Source organism: Lissotriton helveticus, chromosome 8, assembly GCF_964261635.1.
Source record: "Lissotriton helveticus chromosome 8, aLisHel1.1, whole genome shotgun sequence".
Taxonomy (NCBI): Eukaryota; Metazoa; Chordata; class Amphibia; order Caudata; family Salamandridae; genus Lissotriton; species Lissotriton helveticus.
Window position 1 is genome coordinate 375,777,968 of NC_136069.1, and position 19,236 is coordinate 375,797,203.

Sequence of the window (19,236 nt, forward strand, 5' to 3'; positions counted from 1 at the left end):
CATAAGCACAAACTCACTCACCATTGTAGGGCACTCTAGATAGATTCATGTTTCTGTACAAACACACAGTGAGAGAAATTAAGGAATTATTGTCTCCAAAATCAAAGCCCGCACTTGCGAGCACACTCAGAAAAAAAGAAAGCCATTGTGAAAGCAAAACAATATGTGCTAAGAGGTACATTAGTAAGGGGGTCCCCGTAAGAGAGGAAGGTGTATTGTGGACAACATACACTGAACAAATTTCAATATAACTCAAACACAAATTCAAAAACTGATTTACAATTGGTAATTTGATTTATTTCCAATATTCTGTGATTGCCGATTGGCAACAATTGAATCACACCGATTCATAAATAGTAGAGCCCCAAGGGGGAGAAAGGGAGGGAGGTAGTGCTCAGGGGAGTGTTAGAGTAGGAAGGAATGACACAGTATCAAAAAAAGGGGGTAATACCAAATTCAAACATACATGATATACAATTATAAAACACGAGCCATCATACAGGCAAAATTCGAAAGAAGTACATAAGAGAAAATTCAACGGTCACAGCTAATTATTAATTCAATCGTGGGTGTGCCGGATTTTCAAACACTGGAAAACAAGTCGACGTTTCGACCCCTAATAGTAGGCCAATTAAAGTCCTTTCACGGGGTCTTCATCAGGACGTCACACAGGGAAAGGGAAGAATGGGGCAATTCTGTATGAGAAAATGTAAGGGAAAATTATACTTTAGTGTATATCAAACTAATGACAAGAGAAAACCAAATTATTTCTCAAAGAGTAATTTCTCAAATTGCATTTACCATGGGGTACGGCCCAGCCGGGCTCTGTACAAAAGAGGACTTACCTGACCTAGCTCGGATTTTTGCTGCTCGGGTACCCAGTATTGTGGCCTTAAGCAGAGCAGTTCCTGTTTAGCAGAGATACAGTAGAAGTGAATGATCAGGTAGGACATGAGAAATGGAGGGGCAAGATGGATATGGCTGTGATGAACTTATCATAGCTTTAAGAGCTGCACTCACATTCTACCCTGAAAAACTATTTAGTTCAGAAGTGCATTGGGTCCCCAGTAGACACAGTCTGAAGTAGTTGCCTGTTTTTATAAAGGGACTCAAGAGAGCGCGAGTGCTTAATGGTGTGTGATGTCAGGTGGAATGCGCTGAGACCGCATGTTCGAATAAAGACTAGACAGTTCTTCATACTTTTGATGGAGAAGGACCACTGTCATGTTACAGTGCATTGTGTCCAGTTGTGTGTAATGAGAAATTGCAGACAGCACCCACTAAGAAAAACTGAAGAGTATTTTAAAAAGAAACCAGGGTGTGTGCCAAAGAAATGGCATATCTTTTCAAAAGTACCTGTCTGTCGTGTATCACGACTACACCAAGCCTGGTTGTTTATTTGGAGAATGATGGCAATCACGTTTAAGTGCATCCTATCAACTCATATGTAATAGTGTTGTTTCCCACGGCATAAAGTAAGCAAAGCAGTAGTGAAAATCAGGAGGACGAGGACGCATATCAAGCTAAATATATTTAGCGGTTTGGTTCAACTGTGACGGTGACGCGAGAGAGAGAGAGACGGTCGGACACACCTACACACCTGCCAAGTTTTACCTATTCATATAATCATGTCCATGTATAGTAATTTATATAGACGGTACTGAGGTAGGCGCAATTCTGATTATTGAAGTTGTGTTGTTGCTTTGTCCATGGTATATTTAGGCCCATTGCTAAGCTTGTACAATCGTTAACAGTGAAACCCTATGTGAACTAGCACCTAACCTGCTATCACCGGATTTATCTAAGGGATGGAAAATATCCCAGCGTTGTGTGCACACACTATAAGCACCCACTGCCGCGGTGCAGTCCAAACAACTGGACTTTACAATGTCAAACAAAACAAAGCAAGTGGTACACTACTTTTAAAGTAATATCACATAAATATGAGAATTATATCTAGAGTTGTTCTTTATGTTATCCTTTATTATTTTCATTAAACATCAACAACTTTTCGACTTGAAAAAGTTGTTGATCTTTAATGAAAATAATAAAGGATAATGTAAAGATCAACTCTGGATATAATTCTCATATTTGTGTGATATTACTTGTGAAGTGGTGCACCGCTTGCTTTGTTTTGTTCTTGTTTCCCATTTCTAAGCTGGTAGCATGTCTGGTCAAAGGACATATTCTGCAATTGCAATATGGGCGATGGCCAGCGATTCAAGGTAGTCGCCTCACAGTGGCAGTTGTCTAAGACTGCCAGCTATGAGTTTGGATCTTGTATGAACTTTAATTTCTTTCAGGTTTCCTCAGAGTTCCTACAAGCCACAGGATCAGAATACACTGGCCACCATCTGTGGGCTTGCTGTTGCGGATGATTATTAGGCATTTACAGGAGGCCCTGCCTCCAGGATAATGTTTGTGGGTTGGTAGTCTTAATGAAATTTAGACCATACCTTCTGCTACCTTCACATCCCATTTCATGCAGAACGTGAGGTTCAGTGACGGGCTCTGAACACATTTCGTATACTTTCAGGTTAGAAATGTATGACTTATGGTCAATACCACGGTATTTGAGGTATCATCAAAGAAGGATGCTTGTTCGTTTTGTCTTTTCTTAATGATTGTGAGGCAGTGCTTTTTCTCTATTCATTTTGTTGGCGTAGGCCCTGCTTTCTCGGTCTTCAAACCACAACTGTCAACAAAAGCAACTTAATCTTGGGATATTTGGATATCTTGGGAAAACCAATTTAATATTGGCTCTCCTATGTACATGGAAGTTAGCACATTATTAGTAAAGTACCTGACATTAGATCGATAAAAAATTATGTTCTTTTCGGAACATCATTCCATGTTCTCTTTTTCACCAGCTGTGATACTCATTATTGCCTAGAACTATGAGTAGCATGAGACAACCTCACTGACACAAACACACAACCATTGTTCATGTCTTCTCCTCGCCCACTCTCCTGGCTTATCCTGAACTCATGAAGATATAAAAAGAGAACACAAAATCTAAGCTCTGGAAGACACAGAATGGAGGAAAACAACACTAGTTAATGTCGGCATTTAAGCCCTTTTGGCTGACCCAGTCTCAGCATTTCATAAATGACGATATTTTCACAATAGCGATATTAAAATGTGAAAAAGTTCAAGTTCAATTTCAGACATTTATATAGCGCACTACTCACCCAGAGGGTCTCAAGGCGCATGAGGGAGGGGGGTGCATTTACTTATCGAATATCCAAGTTTTTAGTTGTTTTCTGAAGGAGAGGTGGTTCTGAGTAAGGCGGAGGTGGGTAGGGAGAGAATTCCAGGTCTTGGCCGCTAGGTAGGAGAAGGATCTGCCTCCCATGGTGGATTTACGGATGAGTGGGATAGCGGCGAGGGCTTGATTGGATGATCGTAGTTGGCGGGTGGGGGTGTAGAAGGTTAGTCGTCTGTTGAGGCATTCGGGTCCAAGGTCGTAGAGGGCTTTGTGTGCGTGAGTGAGGAGACGAAACGTTATTCTATTGTTGACGGGGAGCCAGTGGAGGTCTTTCAGGTGACCGGAAATATGATCCTGATGAGGAATGTCCAATATGAGTCTGGCTGAGGCATTTTGGATGCGTTGGAGTTTTTTCTGTAGTTTGGCTGTGGTTCCGGCGTAAAGGGTGTTTCCGTAATATAGAAGGCTGGTGACCAGGGCGTGGGTGATCGTCTTTCTTGTTTCGGTGGGGATCCAACGGAAGACTTTTTTGAGCATGCATAGGATGTTGAAGCAGGATGATGAGACGGCGTTGACTTGTCTGGACATCGAGAGAGAGGAGTCTAGGATGAAGCCCAGGTTGCGTGCGTGATCCGTAGGTGTGAGTGCGGTTCCCAGGGCAGGTGGCCACCAAGAGTTGTTCCAGGCAGAGGGGGATGAACCTAAGATGAGGACTTCCGTTTTGTCCGAGTTTAGTTTTAAACAACTGTTCTTCATCCACTCGGCTACATCTTTCATTCCTTCGTGTTGGTTGGTTTTGGCGGTGTTTGGGTCTTTGGTGAGGGAGAGGATTAGCTGGGTGTCGTCTGCGTAGGAGATGATGTTGAGGTTGTGTTGGCGTGCGATGGATGCGAGGGGGCTCATGTATACGTTGAAGAGGGTGGGGCTGAGTGATGATCCTTGTGGTACGCCGCAGATGACTTTGGTGGCCTCTGATCTGAAAGGGGGAAGGCAGACTCTCTGGGTTCTTCCGGCGAGGAACGAGATGATCCATTCCAGTGCTTTTCCTTGTATTCCGACATTGTTGAGACGTTGTATGAGGGTGCTGTGACAGACTGTGTCGAAGGCTGCGGAGAGGTCAAGTAGGATGAGGGCAACCGTTTCTCCGTTGTCCAGTAGTGTTCTAATGTTGTCTGTTGCTGCGATGAGGGCTGTTTCGCTGCTGTGTTTGGCTCGGAAGCCGGACTGTGAGGGGTCAAGGGATTTGTTGGATTCAAGGAAGGCGGCGAGCTGACTGTTGACGGCTTTCTCTATGACTTTGGCGGGGAATGGGAGGAGCGAGATGGGGCGGTAGTTCTTAAGTTCAGTGGGGTCTGCTGTGGGTTTCTTTAGAAGGGCGCTGAGTTCGGCGTGCTCCAGCTTTCCGGGAAGGTAGCGGAGTTGAAGGAGCAGTTGACGACATCACAGAGATGGGGTGCGATGATAGAGACTGCTTTGTTGAAAATATGGTGGGGGCAAGGGTCGGTTGGCGATCCTGAGTGGATGGAGTTCATCAGGCGGATGGTGTCTTCGGTGGTGATTGTGTTCCAGGAGTAAAGGTTGTTAGAGTGCGGTTTTGGTTCGGGGGTGGGTGAAGTGGGCTGGTCTTCGGATTGGTTTTTGAAGCTGTTATGTATGTCGGCGATTTTGTTGTAGAAGAATGAGGATAGAGAGTCGCAGAGGTCTTGGGAGGGGGTGATGTCGTTGGAGCCGGCGTTGGGGTTGGTAAATTCTTTGACGATGTTGAATAGTTCCTTGCTGTTTTGGGCGTTGTTGTCAAGTCGATCCTTGAATGCTGATTTCTTGGTGGATCGGATGAGTTGGTGGTGTTTGCGGGTGGCGTTTTTGAAGGAGGCCAGGTTGTCGATGGTTGGGTTTTTTCTCCAGGCTTTCTCGAGGGTACGACAGAGCTTCTTGGATTTCTTAAGGTCGTCGTTGAACCAGGGGGCTTTTTTGTTGCCTTGCTTGATTTGATGGTTTTTCAGGGGTGCTAGTTCGTCAGCGCTGTAGGTGATCCATTGTGTGAGGTTGGTGGCTGCTTGGTTTGGGTCCGATGATTTGGCAGGGGGGTTTTGGTGAAGCGATGTGAGGAGTTGGTCGGTGGTAATTTTGTTCCAGTTTCTTCGGGGAATAGGTTGTGGGGGGTTGTGGGTCGAGGTCTTTTTGTAGTTGAAGTGAACGCAGCTGTGGTCCGTCCAATGGAGAGTAGTGGTGTGATCGAAGGAGATGTGCTTACTGGAGGTGAAGATTGGGTCGAGCGTGTGTCCGGCAAGGTGGGTGGGGGTGTCAACAAGTTGTTTGAGTCCGAGATTGGCCAGGTTGTCTAGAAGGTTGGTGGTATTGCTGTCGTTCTTCTTTTCCAGGTGGAAGTTCAGGTCTCCCAGTAAGATGTAGTTTTCGGAGGGGAGGGCATGTGGGCTGATAAAGTCAGTGATATCTTCGCTAAATTGTGTGCGTGGTCCTGGTGGTCTGTAGATGAGGGTGCCTCTGAGTGTGGTCTTGGGGTGGGTGTGAATCTGGAAGTGAAGGTGTTCGGTGGCTGCGAGGTGATCGTCGGAACTGGTCGTGATGCGGATGGTGTTCTTATGGACGATGGCGATGCCTCCTCCTGTTTGGTTGGTGCGGTCCTTCCGGATGATCTTGTAGCCGTCCGGGATGGCTATGGCGATGTCGGTAAAAAGTAGCTGTATTGTCAAAAAGGCACACATTTTTGCCCCTTTTGGTGAACAAAGGAAATAGTAAAATGCGCTTGAAGTTGTACACGTAAAGACGAACCTTGTCTCAACAGTGTTAAATAAGTCCAGACCATCTTTTATTTAGAAAAATTACAAACATTATCAAAAATCAGCTTACTAAATGATGGGCCGTTGTAAAATAAATATATATTTTTTAAGCTACTGTGCGGCAAATTTGCAAGAACATAGGCCTTTTATGTATTGTGTGTGTTGTTTTTATAATGCCATTGATTTTAGATCTTTTTTACAGACAGCTTTACCACTATTATGTCGAAGACCTATTGCCTACTATACAATATACAGAGTGGGCTTTGGATCAGCCCTTTGCTCAATATTTGATGCCTTTCCCACATATCTCAGTTTCCTGATCATTATATCAGTGGCTTTCCTCACTGTTCTGGTATTTCTCCCGCCTAAGAAGCGTTTATTTTCTAAAATGTCTCTAACAGCTTATCTTGCCCTTCCACTGAAAACATAACGAGATTTTTTTTGTTATTTGTTTCAGCACTCTATAGGAGTGCATCGCATTCTTCCGTCTCTCTCCTTTCGTTACCATCCCCCAAGAAACTGCTGCTTGCTCATCGCTCCCCTAACTCTCCTCTCCACCTCCTTCATTATATTTTGTTATTTTTATTTGATTTTTTGCTTGTGCAAGGGCCCAGCGGCTGCGCGCTGCTGCCGGACCACTTGTTTCCTTGCCTGATGTTCCCAGCACCTCCATTTCCTTTTTCAATTTTTTTTTTATCTTGGAGAATACAGCAGCTGCACACTGCTTGGTGATAGTCTTTCTGCTTTGTGCACTCCGGTCAGCCATGTTGAAACAGTAGATAAAAAATGTCATAACACCAATGGTGTGTCAAGACATATGCGCACGCTTTGGCGGCTTCATGGAACAGCGTTTTGTTTATTGGAAAACCCATTCCAAAATGGCCGCTCATGATTCTGCCTGCTCGTCATGAAACTGTGGCTATTTTAGAATTTGTTAATGCCAATGAAAATAAGAATTGGCAAAACCAATTTCTGGCCCTTTTAAGGTGAGATATGTTGGCTTTGACATGCTTCTTTATTGTTTTCTACCTATTCAGATGTACACTTTGACTCCTGCGTAAAGGGCAAAGTGGAATGGGCATACAGAAGTGAAGGTAGTGATTTGAAGAAGGGGGCCGTGAAATGTCACTTCTACTGTAAATTAGTATTCTGACTTTCTCCTTTAAATAAAATAAATATTTCACAGAGATGTTGCTTTAAGCAGCTTGCCCGTCCCTTTTCCCTCTGTGCATCTAAATGATACCATGTAACCTTACAGCAATTGCATTTTAATGTTCAATTCTAAACAAATGTGGGAGAGAAACATTTGATTCTGTTTCCAAATAACGTTTAGTATTATTTTATATTCATAAAAACTATCTTGCACGTTGGATGGACAAAATAAATAGCTTGTTTTTTTTAATAGCGCTTTCATTTCTAAGAGTTTAAATGCAAATGTTACTGTATTCAAGTTATGACCAATGAGTGCAAAACATTAGCCCTAGTCCCTGGCCATGGAAACCAAACCTCACTCAAACTATGATCTCAGATGCATCTCTTTAGATAGTACTGTTCCAGGAGTCAATCGTCACAAAATCACTCTGTCCTGCAGCACTGTTCCGTCTCTGATCTTCAAAGGTACCCACAAGAGATCACGGGAGTCCTCGCCTGGGCAGTTTCTTTCCCTTTGAAGCCAGCAGTCTGCTGCACAGAGAAACCTTGGACGATAGCAGAGTTGCCTTCAGTGGGCTCACATAGCTTCACAAATCTTTACAGCTTTTCCAAAGCATGAAATACTGGATTGAGCTTTGTGAAATTAGCATATTTTAGATAGTTTGTGTCAGAGTGGAAAAGAGCAACGAAGTCGGCTTGTGTTTCATGCCCACATAGAAATATTCTTTAGTGATTTGGTCGGATCAGGAAATGTTTCAAGGATATTATTTTCTCATCCTGCCTAATTACAGAACAGGAAGCGGTCTCTTCCGCAAAAACATCCTCTTCTCTCATGGGCTCTGCACTCAAGTGTCTGCTGTCCTTTAAGAATAGTTACCCTTTAGGTGCTGTACGTTGTGGCGTTTCTACATGAAGTTAAACAAGCATAGGTAAAGTCAGTAAGTCTTGCCTACGCAAAAGCTATTGACTTTGCCAATGTGTTTTAGCCATGTTGTACAGCAGTGTGAATGCTGTTCAGCATGGCTAAAAGTTAGTAAAGCAAAGGAGAGTGGTGTGGAGTGTCGAAGAGTGGAATGGCGAAGAGTAGAGTGTTGTAGATTCGAGTGGCAGAGAGTGATGTGTATTGGAGTGGCATGGTGTGGAGTTGCATAAAGTGGTGTACAGTGGAGTGGTGTAGAGTAAAGTGGGCAAGTGTAGAGCGCATTGGCATAGAGATTGGCATAGTATAGTGGTGTAGAGAGTAGTGGCATTGAATTCAGCATTACAGAGTGAAGTGGCTTAGAGTGCCGTGGCGCACCGTGGAGTGGCTTAGAGTGCAGTGGCATGGATTGGCATATTGTGGTGTGGAGTGGCATAGAGTTGAGTGATGCAGGGGGCGGTGAAACAGAGTAGTGTTGAGTGGCATAGAGAGCAGTGGCGTAAAGTGGTGCAGAATAGAGTATAGTCCCATAGAGTGCAGTGGTATAGAGAGCAGTGGAGTAGCATAGAGTGGAGTAGAGCGGATTAGAGAGCAGTGGTATAGAGTACAGTGTTGCAGAGCATAGTGAGTGGTATAGAGTGCAGTGACATAGAGTGCAGTTGTGTAGAGTGTAGTGGCAAAGACTGGAGTGGTGCTGAGTGGAGTGGAGTAGAGTGATTTAGAGTAGATTGTTTCAGAGTGGAGTGCAGGGTAGAGTACAATTGTGTAGATGGGATAGAGTGTAATGGAGTACAGAAAAGTAGTGTAGAGTGCAGTGCAGGTTACATTGGTGTACAGTGGATTGGCGTAGGGTTCAGGGGCATAGAGTTGAACGTTCAAGAGTAACATACATTGGCATACACTGTTTTGGTATGGAGTGCAGTAGCATAGAGTGCAGTGTTGCAGAGTGGCATAGAGTACCGTGGCTTAGAGTGGAGTTGTGCAGAGTAGATTGGTGTGGCCTAGACTGGATTGGTGTAGAGTGCAGTGGCGAAGAGTGCAGTGGTGTAGAGTAGAAGGTAGAAGAGTCTATTGGCGTAGTGTAGAGAGGCACAGGGTAGAGTAAAGAGGCGTAGCGTGAAGTGGTATAGACTGCAGTGGCATAGATTGGAGTAGTGCAGAATGCAGTGTCGTGGGGTGGTGCGGAGTAGAGTGCAGTGGCATAAAGTACAGAGTGGAGTAGAGGGCAGTGGCACAGAGTGCAGTGGCGTGGTGTAAAGTGGAGTGGTGCAGAGGAGAGTGGAGTATGCATGGTGTGGTAGCATACTGCCATTACAGACAACACATTTTAAATTGAAATGAGCATTACATTTGCACAGGCAAACACTTTTACTTCTAAAACTATACAGTATGCGGGCAAACGTATGGAAATTGCATTAACTCAGTGTAATGATTTGTTTTGATCATATTAAAGTATTTGTTCTTCATTTGTGTTCCTAATTCCAGTATATTCTGAAACACTTAAAGTTCATTTAAATGTTATTGTGTGCTTGAAAGAAATCTCTTTCCTACCTACCCACAGTATCCAGTAAGATTGTCACTTAAATCCTTCTACTTTGAAGTCAGAGAAAGAAATGTTAAGAAAAGTGCCTGACATTTGACCTCAGTCTTTGAATACACAGCAAATGTGGTGCTATAAGAACAAGATTTAAAGGCTTCTTTACAGAAAACTTGTTAGTGGAAGAATACCGTAAATATGCTTTAGGCAAAGGGTGGGATTAACTGAATCTGGACAGCCTAAAGCTAATAAAGTCAGCAAATGAAAAGCAAGAAAACTTGAGTTACAAACCACAAAGCCAATAGGAAGCAATGGACGGAATGCATTCCTAGGTCAACTTTCTGAAAGTACCCAAGATGTCCTTAGCAAACACAGACAGCTGAGCTGCCTGGATAGTTGCAATTTAAAAAATGTGTTAGTATGTGTGTGGCTGTATCTTAAAACAAGGACTCCTGTTTAAAGGCCATTTACCAGCCACATTTAGTGTTAGGATACTGTTAATCTGATATTTGTGCAAGTCAGTGTTTAATTTACGTACCTCTAGAATACAAATACCAATACAACACAAATACCTCATTTTACAGCAAAACTGCCAAACTACAGCATGTTTTTTAATAGTCAAACATTTAATAATACAGGCCACTGCTGCAGTCCTGAATGCACTGGTAATGCTGGAACATATTCACATTCAAAAGTAGGCATTTCCTGTTTTTTATGGGGGCATGTCAATAGAAAACCAAGATGGTGTATCTCTCAGAGATAAGTGACCCTTACAGAGAACATGTCATGGGCATATACCTAACAGAGCGATTCAGAATGTCTACAAGCAATTAGGTATAAATGTGCCAAAGTACTTTGATAGCGGCATCGAGAGGCATAGATCATATCCTGCTTCTGTGCCAAGAAGCATTGTACTGTCCCATCCAAGAGTAGGAAGGTTCGGATAGTGTACCCCATTTACACAACAAGATGCAGCCTGTACACCATTGTAAAAGGTTAAGCTCGCCCACCCAAGCTCACAAGCATCCCCAGCACCCACTCAGAGTGGTGGGGCACTCAGGGACAGGAGAGACACACTCTGTATGGGTGTTCAGAGCTTTACAGGTGCACATGTGTATAATGTGCACCTGCAAAGCTGCATGTGGTGCGGTATGTGTAATACAGTGCTCTGTCAGATCTGTCACAGGCCAACGGGACATCTTTCACTGCCTGGTTGTATAGGAGGTGTGAGGCTCAGGTCATTGATAATGCATTTCCCTTTTACAAGCAGTTTTTGCTGAATTAAAAATAAATTGTTTAGTCGAGTCTGTGAAGCAGTTTATAATCTCAGATTGAGATGAAGTTCATGTGCTATATGCAGGTGGGTGAGCCACTGAACATTCAATGCTATGGCTGGCTCTCGCTCTGCTCGAGATCCTCTTGGGCCTTGAGCCAAGCTTTCATGTTGTTTCTGTCTCCCACCCATTCTCTAACCTCATGCACTGAGAATTTAAGACCCTATATGTATGTAGATAAGAAGATACCTTTGTGATAGATCAACGCAGTGCTTTTTGTGCAAATAGTCCGAGTCTGAACGCACAGGATGCATTATTCATAGGGATTTCATTTTTGAATCTAATAAAAACTCATTAACACTAACAAGGCTGGGCACCTCAAACACAATTAAGAGCTTTCAATCAAATCAAATTGGGCTTAATTTGATCATAAGAGTACATCATCATTTTACGATATTGTTCATGAAATATACTCCGTGACAATAACTCATCACCAGTGTGCAAGTGTTTAAATGAAGGCAGGGCTACTTTTTGGCTTCGAAAAGACCATTGTCCTCCAGTTCAATTATTTAGGTTCTGAATAGGATTATTTCTTCACATCTGTTAGACCAGACTGCATTAGGCTGGTCTTCCCCCAACTTTTTGCCTGCCTCCCTCCATTGTTCTGACTTCATTTTTGCTGGCTTTAGGACTCTGTGCACATTGCCTCTGCTAAAAAGTGCTAAAGTGCCTGTGCTCTCCCCCCTAAACATGGCAATATTGGTTCATTCCCAATTGGCATATTTAAATTACTTATAAGTCCCTAGTAAAGTGCACTTACATGTGCCCTGGGCCAGTAAATTAAATGCTACTCAAGGCCACCCAAGTAGCCCCTTAACCATGTCTCGGGCCTGCCATTGCAGCGCCTGCATGTGCAGTTTACTGCCACTTTGACTTAAAGCTACTTGCCAACCCTTTAACTACCCTTTTATTACACCTAAGTGACCCCTAGGGTAGGCCCTAGATAGGCCTGAGGGCAGTGTACTGTGTAAGTAAAAGGTAGGACATGTACTCTTACGTTACATGTCCTGGTAGTAACAAAGAGCTCAGTTCATTTTCACTACTGTGAGGCCTACTCCTCTCATAGGGTAATATTGGGAATTCCTTAAATTACTGTAATTCCTGATCAGTAAGGAGTAGCTTTAATATGGTCTATATCTTTGGAATGTTAATGATAAATCCTCTTTACTGGTAAAGTTGGATTTCAAATTACAATTTTAAGAAGGGCTACTTTTAGGAAGTGAACATTTCTTTTGTCTCTTAGCTCTGTGTGCCTTGCAGCTTACCTCCAATACATGTCTGGGCGTGGGTGACAAGGCTAGGTGTGTCTGAGTATCCATCTATGTATATCTGCATTCTGATGACTCTTCCTGGGCAGGAAGGGAGGGAAGGGAATCACACTTACACTTCAATAGGTAGTGGCCTGCTCCCACACGAAAGGCTGTTTACCCCCTACTGATAGTCTGGGCCCAGGCTGGGCAGAAAGTAACTTGTGTTTTGGGCACTTCAAAGACCCTTCTTTGAAGTCACCCCCACTTCATAGGCATATTTGGGTATAAGTACCGGGCCTCTGACCCTATCAAAGTAGTACACATCTGGCCCTTCGACCACTCTGCCAGGAAGAAGAGAAACCACTCTGCTGCTAAAGGACTGCTATTGTGCTGGATCTGCTGTTTGCTGAACTCTTGCCTTGCTGTGTTGCCATGCTGCTGTTGCTCTCTGTCTCCCTGGGTGAGAAGGACTGGAAATGCATCACTTGAACCCAGAGTGACTCCATGGGCTTGCTGGCTTGTCTTCTGTTGCCAAAGTCTTAGGGACACAAAAGAATTAGAACTCACTTTTTGCAACCCTTGGGCTCATCTGCTGGTGAGTCTGTTCTGACAAGAGTTGCTGACCCAGTCCGACCCTACTGCAGTGTTATTGGCGTATTGCCTGCTGTTGCTAGACTCTCATCGGTGCATCACACTGGAGCTGACACATCACATTTGGACCTGCCATACACAGAGACCAACACTTCGCTCACTGGACTTGTCTCGTCGCCACTGCAGAATTGAAAATCACTGAAGTATCGCGTGGCTGCACTTCCACCTCTGTGGACTTGAACCTAGGATCAAGGTTCTTTTGTTCAGCAGGCCTAAGTATCCACGGTCCCCTGAACACTTGACTCTGTCCCAGTCTGGGACGACATGTTAAACCTTTAAGCGCTATTTGCTTCTAAGCTCTTCTTTGACATTTATTTCTTCAGAACTCATATCTCAACTTCTACATATTGCATTTTTGTAGCTTTTGTCTTTTTTTATGTATAAAGTCATACTTTATTTTTCTAAACTGTTGTGGAGCCTTTTTATGTTTTTTTTCACCGTATCAGTCTGAAGTGTTTGCACAAATACTTAACACATTGCCTCTTCAGTTAAGCCTGACTGCTCTTTGCTAAGCTACAAGAGAGTGCACACAGGATAATTTAGGTTGTATAGTGACTTACCCTGGCTAGGATTGTGGCTCCTGCTTGGACAGTGTGCATACTCTTCCAACAAAAAAAAACATTTTTAAGTACATTATTCTTTGGAAAATGTCATACGTATTCCATTGCTAATGATCAGTGCCATGGAGGAGGACCTTTAGGTTTGAATTAGTATGTTTGTATCTTGAAATGTCTGGGTTTTTTCCTTGGGAGACTAGGTTGATGTGTTTCAACCCCTAATTATTAGTGGTTCTCCTCAGGCAAAGGATTTGGACAAGATGATACTGTTGTAAAACAAAACATAGGATTTAGACTAGAAACCCTATTTGGGTGTATTGTGTGTGTGTGGGGGTGGGTGAGGGAATTGTTTGCATGGTGCACTTACTACATATGGCCAGGCATTGTGTTACTTATCTTGACTACATCTTCGCCATCCCATTATGTTATAAGCAGGGTTAAACTGATGTTCAGGAAAGGGGATTCATTAGGCTTGTGCCTTTTAAATGTGCTGTAATATTATGACAACACTCTGTGACTGGGACGTACCCTTTTGTAATTTTTAGAAAGCCACAAGCCAGTGTTTTTTAGTTGAGGTGAGAATGACCGCTTGGGATTTGTGAGCATTATCAGTTAAAATCTTTTTTTTCCTGTTAATATAATGATTATAAGAAAGAGTCTTTTTAATTGAGGTTTATGAGGGTGGCAGGCAAAGTGTTTGTGGATTAAGTTTGCCTCCTGGCGCTTCTTCCTATCTAAAATGCTGTTAACTTCAAGCCATGTTTAGCTAAGTATATCCACTACTGGCTCCAGGTGAAGAGTATTTCCTTTGTATCTCCACTCTTGTTTTGCTGCTACTGTGTGGGGTCACCTCTAGGGAGTGAATGAGTATACCTATATTGTGAATGAGTATACCTACATTTAACACTTGTTGTGTGGTGTCCAAAATTCTGCTGAAGTTATAGTACTGAGAATCAATGTGTGTTGGCAACATACGTGGAATACAATAAGGGATTGGATTGCATAGGTTGCAGTTTCATACATTTCGTTTAGTCCAGTGTAGACAGTGTCAAATTTTACTGTGGCAATTGTCTTTTTATTCAACAAAAAAATGTTGTGTCCTAAATGATCATTTTTAACCACCTCAATGACAGTCAATTTCAATTCACTTTCTTAATGTTAATGCTCTATGAAGTGTTTGACTAGTGTTGCATGCAGGACCTTAAATCGTATTCTTGATTTATGCTGGCCAATTATATTTCAAACTTCCTAACTGGTCTTCCAGTTATACAGTTTTTGCAGGGGACAACTAATCCTTGATATTACATTTATTTTCCTCATTCACAAATAAATACAAGCATTTACAATGCAACGGTCTCGGCATTGCAAAAGTTAGAGCTATTAGCATTGTACATGACATGATTAATTTAACACGTGAATGTCGAAACCTTTTTAGGCAATGAGCTGTCCTTAGCCCCAGGTGTATGGTATGTGGGAGAATGCACTGAACTGCCCGCAACACATATCATTCGTTTGTTTTTGTATTTTGTTCCTCGTGTATCCCTATTGGTCCTTTTGTGAAGCGCTCTGACACCTTCGGGTAAAGTCCGCGCTATATAAAATCGCACAAATAAATTCACGCGGTCTTTGTACAGCCCCTCAAGGGACTCTAAAGCACTACACGTTAAAGGGCTGCATCAACCAGAGAGAGTACTGTGGAGACGGGACCGACGAATAGGAGAAGGAAACAGTGAGCGCCAGGCTGAGAGGAAAGACTCTGGATAACATCCTCGGTGGTGAATATACACAAACGCACACACATAAACAAACGGGGACACACAGATAGAAGGCACTGCCGCAGACAGGCACACAATGAGGCAGACAGAGAAGCATACACAATCACACGTACAGTCACACACACGGTCAACCACAGGAATGGATTACACTGCTTTTTCTAGATACTGGTCAGACTCATTTTGCCCTCTGGATATGGATAGAAAATATTTTTCCAGTAAGGGTTCAGAGCACATGAATTTGTGGATATGCTCGCTTGTTCCTAAAGCCTTGCAGGGAAATGTCATTATTATTAACGGATACGGAGGTAGGGCAACAGCTGCGTCTGTCTGGCAGCTGGTTAAGGAAATTGGAATCTCTGTTGCTATACCAGACTTTGACGATATAATGGTGTATGCTGTATCCGGTTGATAGGAGGCCATGGTGGTGTGGGGTGGAGGGCAGGGACTTGTTGGAATGGCTCGAGATTAGGGTGTTACATGTACTAAAGTTAAGCGCAAATTATTTTATGACATGCTATTGACAAGATAAACATACGCCAACAATAGGCAGTCAAGCAGTTAGTCTAAAGCTTTATATTCTACAAGAAACAGTAGCTTATATCAAAGAGGTTCTGGTCCGCACCACAACATGTTTTATCTCAAAATCTTGGACGTTTTCTGCGCTAGTGCCTGTTAGCTGCATTCCTTCGGTACGGAGCAGAATTGCGAGAGGCGTCCCACTTCGAGTATTACGGTAATGTCGAAGGGAAACAGAAAGTGCGCTTCCAAAGGCAGAGGAGCTATAGGGATCTCGGGTGCCGGAGGAAATCTCTTTGGATGTTTCAGGAAAGCCTCTTGGATATTGCATTGAAGGCGAGCGGGGCAGCCGGGCTAGGAGCAACATGTACCCTACGTTTCCTTTACGAGTTCAGGATGGGAGCGAACAATGGCAAGCAGTACGGGAGTGAGGGTAGGTGAGGGTGCCGCTGCCTGCTTGAGGGGGCAGAAAGGGGCTGCGCTACTTACTCCGTCCTCTGCAACATAACGGTATGCTGTTGCGTGCCATGGAGCCCAGCTCTGCCCTCGGCCGCTTTCGCCATTGAATACGCTAACTTTTGCCGATGTCTGCATCGAGTCCCACTGGTTTCCTCAGTTTGTTTTTGGGCAGCGTTGTGCGATCGCTATAGTAACAAGCAGTGTTGTAGGCGGGAGGGGTGGTGCGCTTGTGCGTGCGCGTGTGTATGTGCTCTTGTGTGTGTGTGAGAGAATGCAGCGTGGGGGGGCCTGTATGTGTGTGCGTGCGTGCATGGGCGCTTGTGTGTGTGTCTGAAAGAATGCAGCGAGCGTGTTAGCGTGCGCGTGCTCGTTTCGAATCGCCTCCAAGGTGATGCGCGCGGCCAGGAATGTCTCCTGGAAAGGAGACACGGCCACAATAAGTTCTCGGCGGAGACGCGCTTCCGCGTGTTCAGCCGAGCCCTAAAAATGGAGGCAGGAGCTCAGGTAGAGTGATAGAAGAAATTTCTGTGACAGTCTCAGGCTGTGACTTCCTACTACCTGGTCCAAAACGGCATACATCCATTTAGTAGGAGATTCTTCACTGCCCTAGTAATTCTCTTTTATTTGTTGTTTTCATTTTGTAATCATTGGACATATGCTGAGTGCCATGTTACATTTTCACATACCGTTGTGCGCCGTCTTATACCAGTGCTCTCATAACTCCCACATCTCAACTCTCTTACTAGAAGGGCAACTACGATGTAACCTTTTTACTCACTGGGCTGAGATTATCCAGTCTATATACACCTGGGGTGCAGAAGACATCCTTCCTTTGGGCAAGCAAGTCTCCCTTTGTATAAGCAGGATTAGTTCAAATAATAGTGATGCCTGCCTTTTCCTTCGCTTTAACAATGACCCACCACCTTCTAAAACCCTAAAATGTCACCTCTGCAAGGCTTACATCTATTTTGGCTCCAGTTTTATCTGATAAGGCCTTACTTACTTCTTGCCAGAAAACCTGGATCGTGGGACACCGCCTGAACATGTGGACATCATCTGCCCTCTCGATGCCACACCTAAGGCGAGCCTTCATTTCTCGACCCTCCTAGTCTTGTTAACTTCTTGGCCGTCCAATAAGCCCTGTGCACTGTTAAGAGATGTTTTTTTCTTAAAGAAGCAGGTTTCACTAAAGCCCATAAAGAAGACCTCGATACTTGCCATACACATGTCAACTCCAGCATCGACAGGTTACTTTTCCGTGTTTTACCCAGCAAGAAAAAAACTACTTTCCCGCCTTGCACAAGCATCTAGAACAATTTGGGAACTTCTCTTCTTTGAGGTCGACTCCCTTAAAGTATTTTTTCTCATTTCCTTCCCCATCTTTTCCTAGTCCATGCACCCAGCTTGCCAATTGATAAAACTTAAATTTAGAAAGACTATTGTTCGTTATACCAGACAGATTTTCCCTGGGGACCACAAAACTCTTTTGATAATCTGTCCCCACTTATTCGTGCCCACTTCGATTAAAAGACCTTCTAACCTGTAGATATTCTGGGTAAGGTATTGGTGCGTTTTCGCTATAAGGTAGCCCCAGTTCCTGCCTGGCCTGGAACCAGAGCTTACAGGCTACGACCAAACCAAAGTTATTTTTTACAAGTACTTCGGATGTCCACATTAAATAAAAAAGTAGGTCCCTCCCTGTGAAAGATTTTTCATCAAAGCTTGAAATGCAGGGAGAAAAGCAAGACCACTGAATAGTAGGAGTCTTATATTCTTTAATTGGAAAGCCCAGCAATATAAAGTGAAAGTCTGCTATACCTCCTTCCATTTTTTTTCCTACGGAGTTTCCTCCAAGCAATTCCCACCCCCTTGCATGACCAAATAAAGCTGCTTCTCTCCCCTTGCAGCTTTTTAAACTAATCTGGTTTAAAAAGTAATGGGATGGCATTAAAAGTGAAAGTAAACTTTCGGAGAGCCGTTACCTTTATCATATTGGTTCTTTCTATAATTAAGAGTGGGAGGCAGCCCCATGATCTCAGTACTTTCCTAGTTTCTGTCATTTTTTAATCAAAACTAATCTTGGCCCTTTTATCTAGGTCCTGTACCATCTGGACACCTAAATATCTTATTTCCTTTTAATAATAATAATAATTACATTTGTAAAGTGCCTGGTTACACTGACTAGTGTGTCCCCGTGCTGTATAAAGCCATAATCAACCCCACTCCACTGTTATTTCTTCTCAACCGGTCAAGCGGCTAGCCCCGTCCTAATCTTTGGGAAACAGGAGAGTTTTCAGCTCTGACGTCTCCAACCGTAGCTTCAGAGGGAGTCTGTTCCACTGTTGAGCTGCCATAACACGAAAGGAATGCCCTCCCATTCTTACTCTGCTAAATTTAGGAACCTGAACCTGCCCCGTCCCGCTTGATCTCCGGTGTCGGGTAGGGTGGTACGGGGTAAGCAGGTTGTGGAGATATGTGAGTCCTTTCCCCTGTAAGATACGGTGGCCAAAACAGAGGGCTTTGAATGTCACACGCTCCCTGATCGGCATCCAGTGTAGTGTTTTAAGTGCTCTCTTAGAGGAAGCTCTCTTGGGCAGCATAAGGACCAAGCGGGCAGCCGCATTTTGTATGCCCTGCAACCTCTGAGTGCATTTAGCAGTGGCCCCCAGATACAGGACATTCCCATAGTCCAGCCTCGATGTTATTAAGGCATGGACCACGGTTTTCCTGGCTGTCAGAGGCAGTAGGTCCAATGTTTTCCTGAGGACCCTCAAAATGCTGAAGCAGGTGCCTACCACCCGTTTGGTGTGGTGCTCGAACGAGATTTTATTATCGAGCCATACCCCCAGGTTCCTCACTGGATTGCTGGGAGTGGGAAGGGGGCCCAGCTCTGGAGGCCACCATGCCGAGGTCCACACTGATGGAGCCTTCCCCACAATCAATACCTCTGTCTTATTTCCGTTCAATTTGAGGCAGGTATTTGCCATCCAAGCAGCAAGTTGCTGCAGACATGAGATGAAATTAGTGGTGACCTGCTCCTTCGGCTGTGTCAAAGTCACAACCAGTTGTGTGTTGTC

The 19,236-nt window shown here is 43.9% G+C and overlaps 1 protein-coding gene across 7 annotated transcripts in view; it reads left to right on the forward strand.

Moving 5' to 3' along the window:
• The window catches only part of NBEA (neurobeachin), a 1,787,704-nt gene that overhangs the window by 551,224 nt on the left and 1,217,244 nt on the right, over window positions 1-19,236 (forward strand). The gene's annotated exons all lie outside the window — the stretch shown is intronic.